This window comes from Lepisma saccharinum, unplaced genomic scaffold, assembly GCF_977018435.1.
Source record: "Lepisma saccharinum unplaced genomic scaffold, izLepSacc3.1 HAP1_SCAFFOLD_798, whole genome shotgun sequence".
Lineage (NCBI taxonomy): Eukaryota > Metazoa > Arthropoda > Insecta > Zygentoma > Lepismatidae > Lepisma > Lepisma saccharinum.
Window position 1 is genome coordinate 15,373 of NW_028143461.1, and position 7,686 is coordinate 23,058.

The following is a 7,686-nucleotide window of genomic DNA, read 5'->3' on the forward strand; positions in this document are numbered from 1 at the left end:
GATGATTATCACCATGCCCAATTGATGTGGAACAATTTAAAATGCCGGACATTTCGTGATTATCACATGGCATATTTGAAACTTGATGTGACCCTCTTAGCTGATATATTGCAGGCATTCAGAAAATCATCAATGCAAAATTATGGACTGGACCCAGTGTATTTTTACAGTGCCCCGGGCCTAGCATGGTCTGCAATGTTTTTAAACACCAAAATGCCATTGGATTTGATCCAAGATCCAGATATGTATCTGTTTATGGAGCAAGGTATAAGAGGAGGGATGGTGCAATGCTCTCAGAGATACGCCAGAGCAAATAACAAATATATGCCTGATCATGATCCAGCACGGCCATCAAATTATATATTGTATGTGGATGCCAACAGCCTCTATGGTCACGCAATGATGCAAAAATTGCCATATGCAGGGCTTGAATGGGTCGAAGGTTTCAATATTGAGGATCTTCAGAACTATGATGACAGAGAACATGGCCTAATCTTAGAGGTTGATCTGACAATTCCTGATGATTTACATAACAAATTTTCTGATCTGCCCCCAATTCCCGAGGTTCAGTGCTCACCTGGCTCTAAACAGAAGAAGCTCATGATGACTCTGGAGCCAAAACAGGGTTGTGTCATATATTACAAAAACCTCCAGTTCCTGATGAAACATGGTGTTCAAGTAACCAAACTTGGAAAAGTTTTGAGGTTCAGGCACTCAAGATGGTTGAAACCATATATTGATACAAACACAAAGCTTCGAACATCTGCAAAGAGCGAATTTGATAAGACCTTGTTTAAATTGATGGTAAATTCTGTATATGGCAAAACAATTGAAAATGTCAGAAAACATACCAATGTTAAAATAATTACTGACCCCAGCCTGAGCAAAAAATTGGTTGCAAAGCCTAATTTCAATTACAGAAGAATTTATGATGAAGATATGGCACTTTTCAACATGAAAAAAACAAGGATTAAGTTTGATAAACCTATTTATGTAGGGGCTGCAATATTGGATTTGGCCAAATTACATATGTTAACATTGTATTATGATGTGTTGAAACCTTTTTATGGTGATAATGTAAAATTGATGTACATGGACACGGATAGTTTTATTCTTGATATTAAAACAGAAGATGTTTATCAAGATATGTCACAGCCTGAATTGCTTGAATATTTTGATACCAGTGAACATAAAAGGATTCAACCCCACAACAAAAAGGTGCCTGGCAAGTTAAAAGATGAGACACTTGGTGATGTTATTGTGGAATTTGCTGGGTTAAGTGCCAAGATGTACAGTTTTAAAACATGTAGTGCTGTTGTCAAAAAAGCCAAGGGCATTGGCAGAGTTACTGTGGAAAAAGAGCTCCAATTTGAAGATTATAAAAATTGCCTCAAATCATGTAGCACCACCAGAACATCAGAATCCAGAATTCAGAGTGTGGATCACTTATTGACTTCAAATGTTGTAAGAAAAGTGGCTCTGGACCCACATGATGATAAGAGATGTATTTTATCATGTGGCATACATACTCTACCATGGGGGCATTGTGATTTGAAAAATGGGAATCAATGCACAAGCACAGAGCATGATTTGAAATAAATAAACATGCCTATGAACTTATTTGGGTTCAAAAAACGGGCTATTATGGAGCTGCCAACACCGCAAGCCACTCCTGATATGCTGTCTAAACTGAGTGGCTTGTTAATTATTCACCTGAACAGCATACTTACAGATGTTGATGATGAAACAGGCAAAATATTGTACATATTTAACAATAATTTAAATCATTACCAATTACCTGTAGGTGGGCAATTGCAATTTATTACAACCCCTGAGGGTAATGTCAAGATTTCAATAGGGAAAAATATTTATAGAATTAAGCACTCAAACATGATTTCTGGCACTGTATATACTGTTTCTGCTGGTGACTGCTTATATATTGAGGTCCCTGGATCCTATGATAAGCTTATACCTTTTTTTATAGAATTAAGAATCAGATACTCTATAATAAATAACTACTAAACAAAATGCCTAATGATATTTTTGGCCATACAAGACATGAAGATCACAGTGATGAGATTCTGATGCTTGATGTCAGAGTCAAGAAATTAAGAAGTGATTTACAAGCTTTACAAACCACACTCAATGCCAGTCTTCAATTAGAAATTACAAATTTGCAATCACAATGCATGGACCCTCTTCTTAAAATTGATTCTGAACTCAAGTTGCTGCTTCAGAAATATACTGACCTGGCTACATTAGATAATTTTCAAAGTTTAGAAGAAGCAGTTGCAGCTCTTCAAGCCAAATTTAAGACCCAGGCCACCAATTCTGAGCAATTGAAACAACAATTGGAAGAGCAGATAAATAATGTCCAGACACAACTCCAAACAATTGTCAAAAGCATAAAATCACAAGAAGATTTTGATCTAGTGATTTCCACTCTAAAGGAACAGATTCAGTCACTCCAAATACCTAATCTGGACCCTCTGAACAATGCCATAGCCGAGGTTAAAGAAAAAATTGAGACACTTGAAAATTTTATGAACAATTTGCCATCTTCTGATGCTTTAAATGCAATAACTCGGAGTGTAGCAAATATTAAGCTGCAACTTGAAACATATGAAGATTTTGGAAAAATTCAAAGTTCCATAACCCATCTTGAAGGTACAATAGCAGCAGTGCAAAATGATTTGGCAAATGTACTAGAATCCAGATTGCCTGGGATTGTAGATACACTCTTCAGTGTCCAGCAACAAATCACAAAGCTTGAAAACCTCAACACTGAATCTGAACTGTCTCATTTTCATCACTTGATAGATGATATCCAAACAAAACTTGAAATTTTACAACAATCCACACCCTCTCAGGCAGATATAGCCCTGCTCCAAAATGCTATGCAAAATGTGGCTGATGCTTCTGAATTACACAATGTAAAATTGGCACTTGAATTTTTGCAAAATACAGTGTCAAATTTGCCTACATCACAGGAACTTAAAAATATTAAGAGAGCAGTGAATAGGATATTAAAATCAGAAGATATCAAGAATATCCAAGCAGAGATCAAACATCTCACTCAGACAGTGGCCACTCTACCAACTAATCAACATATTAATGAACTGCATGCCCTGTTTGAGGATATCAGAAGACAGGTCCATGATCTTACTGCTCAAAATTCAAAATTGGCAGTTGTTGAAAATTTGCAACAAATTGTAGCTAATATCAAGCAACAGCTAGGGACCATGGAATCCAATCAAGCAAATGCTCTGTCTGTTTTTGCCACCCAGCTTCAAGAAATTGTGCAACAATACAAGAGACTTGCTGTGGACATAAAAATAAAGCCAGGCCATGATGATGTTGTTAGAACTATCAATGAGCACCTTGAATCTGTAACAAGCAGATTGCTCACAGCAGAAAAGGAAATAACAGGCATAATCGAGAATCCTAAACATACAGTAATTCTTGAATTGTACAGCATCCCCAACAAAGAATATGATTCTCCATTTACACCAGGTGGGAAAATATATATGCTGTCCCCTGCACAATTTTATTATCAGTTTTTTGTTGGGGGCACATTGAGACCAATCAAGATCAAATATTGGCTACAGCCACAGGCACACCACTACCCTACATTATCAATAACAAATGCTGATAACAAAGTGAAAATCAGCAGTGTAGAATTGGAGGATTTTACAGATCCCAATACATTAGAAACATCTTATGTAGAAGATGATGGCTCTTTGGAATTTAAAATACAGATAGGGGACAAATTATATTTAGAAAATCCTGCAGTATCAGCTGCTGAACACCCCATAGTTGCAATATTCTTGTTTACATATTATGTCTAGACAAATTATTGTTGATGAATTACACAGACAAGCCAGACATAATTTTAAGAGACTCCCAGTAGTCACAAAGGGCATAGATGATTTATGGCAAAGCGACTTGATTGAAATGGCAAGTGGGCAGTTGAAAAACTTAGACAAAATCAACAAGGGCCACAAGTATCTACTCACTGTAATAGACACATTTTCAAAATTTGCCTGGGCTGTGCCACTCAAATCCAAGACTGGAACATGTGTTACAGAAGCTTTTAGAACAATCATCAATCAGAGTGGAAGATCCCCACGCTATTTGCAAACAGATAATGGCAAAGAATTTTATAATTCAGTGTTTCAACAATTTATTAAAAGCCAGGCAATTAAACATTATTCGAGTTACAGTGATCTCAAGGCCTCAATTGTAGAGAGATTCAACAGAACCTTAAAAAATCTTATGTATAAACAATTTACCCTGCAAGGTAATTATAAATGGATTAATATTCTTCCAGAACTTCTACATAAATATAACAACTCTGTCCATTCCACAATCAACATGAAACCCTCTGAAGTAATGAGCTCATCTGATGAGCAAAAATTGATCAGCACTGTTTATTATCCTAAATATCGGCCAACAACAAGAAAGGCCAGATACAAGGTGGGGGATCAAGTAAGAATCAGCAAATATAAGCACTTATTCAAAAGAGGCTTTACAAGAAACTGGAGCACTGAATTATTTACAGTGGTTCAAGTTAAACCTGGGACACTTAACACATATATAATAAAAGATCACCGAGGAGAAATTCTCAAAGGCAGGTTCTATGAACAAGAGCTCAACAAAACTAAGCAGCCTGACACATATCTCATAGAAAAAATAATCCGCAGAAAAGGCAACAAGTTACTTGTCAAATGGCTAGGACTTCCAGAACACAGCTGGATCGATGCAAACAAAGTGATAATATGAACACCTGGGATGTTATAAAAAGGCTGCCAGAACCTGAACAGCAGAATAAGAGAAATGGCAACTTGCTACCTGATAATATTAGGTGTCTTATTGTTGGGCCATCTGCTTGTGGTAAAACTACACTAATGGTTGATAATTTTTTATTGGCACCCAACTGGTTAGACTGGAAAAACAGGCATTTGTATGTCTTCTCTAAGAGCTTGGAACAATTAAAATATCAGCAGCTGATGAAGCTATATGATGGATTGGATATTGCCACTTTTGAACCAGATGTTAAGCCACTTGATGACTGTCTCGATAATTCTGTTGTTGTGTTTGATGATGTTATATTGGATAATCAAAACAAGGTTAGAAACTTCTTTACACAGGGCCGGCACAAAAACATTGATTGCTTCTACCTGGCACAGACTTTTTCAAAAATACCGAAGCAACTGATCCGAGACAACAGCAATTTTATATGCGTGTTTCATCAAGACCATACCAACCTCAAACACATACATGATGAATATGTAGGTGGGGACCTGAGCTACAATGATTTTTCCAAGTTTTGCAGCAGGTGCTGGAACCAGGACAGTTATGGGTTTGTTACAATTGATATGACAAGAACACCTAATACTGGCAAATACAGAAATAAAATCAACAATTTTCTAGACGTTGAAACAATTTTTTAGACGTGGAGACGTATATAAATAACCATGAAAAGGCCAATCATTGATGATCTTAAATTAAGAGATTATCTTGTAAAAAGATTTAAGGGATGGAAATCAGAGAACCGAGGAATTTATGAAAAACACAAACAAACAGAACAGCCCGTAATTGATGCTATTAATAATTTAGGTAAGAATATCAAAACTGTTACAGAGCAAAATCAAAATTTGCTCACAGAGCTTGTACCTGTAGCTGCAAGGAACATATTAGATTATCCATTCACCCCACTTTCCAGTATTCATACACCTAGTCCTATTGCTCCTAGAAGAATTGAGGCTAGTCAGGATCCTATTGAATTGGGGCTTCTTGCTCAAAAATATTTAACCACACCTAAAGACAATAAAGATGAGGTGTTTGGCTTATATGCTGACACAGAGCTTGATGGCAGCATCATACATAGAATTGGCAATTTCAGAGTAACGTTTATGGGAGACGATATAATTGTATATTCAGAATCTCGACTTGGAGAAAAAGGTGCTTTTGTTAAATACACCGGCACGCCTGGATTGTGGGAGCTGATGACCAGGAAGAGACCTGGCAGCTATACAGATCAAGATTATGAGCATTACAAAGAAATATTAATAAAATCAGATGCTCTATACCAGAACAATGATCCCACGCAAAAAAGAGTCAAGTCGAGCAGTGGGGCAAAATACAATAATTTAATCAAGCCCATATGGTCTCAGATCAAGACTGGCAGTGGAATCAAACAATACAACACCCTGCCCAAAGAATTTGTGTGGGTTGATGATGTCAGGAAACTTGTAGATAGGTTATTGGTGATAGCTGGGGAGGAAAATGCTGGCAACCACAATTTTTACAATGAAAAGGTTGGAATTATGGACATGATAAGCACCAAATTGTCTAATTTTATAGTGAATGACCCTAAGGGGATTGGATATCTCATAAAAATAATTAATACTCTACCACCTAAATTTTGGAATGTTTCTGAGGGTCGGGGCCTTGTTAATGACATTATAAACAAGCTGCCATTTGAACTACATATTCCAGGCTATCAATATTGTGGTCCAGGCACAAAACTGGATCATAGATTAAACAGAGGGGATCCTGGTGTTAATCCCTTAGATGCTGCTTGTAGAGACCATGACATAGCATACAACACACATTCTGATCTTGATAAGAGACATGTTGCAGATAAGAAATTAGAAGAGGCTGCATTTGGTAGATTTGTAAGCAAAGATGCATCTTTGAGTGAAAAAATAGCAGCATTGGGAACCACCATAGCTATGAGCACCAAACAAAAACTGGGGTGGGGGTTGTGAATATGTATATAATAAACCTACAATGAAGGCTAAGGGTGTTATGTATCAAGTACCTTATGCAGGTCTCAAATCTCTTAAAACTATTGACAGCCTTTTAACCAAAAAACAGCGCAAGAAAAAAAATTCTTGTCTTGCAAAAGGACATGGTATGAAATTGTTGCTTAGCACCCCCCAATTAAAAAAATTACAGCAATCAAGAAAAAAATCACATGTGGGGGGATTCATATTTACCATCCCTGCCATCTTAGCTGCTCTCGGGGCTGTTGGGAGCTTGGCTGGGGGATCAGCTGCCATAGCAAAAACAGTAATAGATGCCAAGAAAAATAGGGCAGAATTAGATGAGCAGAGGCGCCATAACCTGGCAATGGAGAAAAAAGGCAAAGGTGTTAAGAGAGCCATGAATAAGTTTAAAAAAAACAAGAGCCGCTTACAAACCAAGATATTGAAGCTTTAATCAAGCCACTGGGCATCAAACATTTTAGAGGTGTGTACATGTCTGATTCTCTACCAGAACAACCACTCAACAAAGAGTGTGGCATTGTTAATTTGGATGAGTACAAAAATCAGGGCACTCACTGGATCTGTTATCTTAAATATTTAAAAGATGAGGCATTTGTGTTTGATTCATTTGGAGGTGTTCCACCTGAAAATTTAGTAAAATATCTAAAATCAACTAATTTTTATTACAATAATGCCCGTGTTCAAAACTTCAGAGATGTTAATTGCGGACATTTGTGTTTATCTGTTCTTAGATATATGTCTCAAATAAATAAACCATCAATTGAAGATTTTCAAAAAGCCTTGTGGTATCTGAAACATCATGGGGGTATTCCATCTCACCAGCCAAAATTCAATATTGAAACTTAGATTACATGATGATATAGTGTATCCCAAAACAATAGCTCTCAGAGCA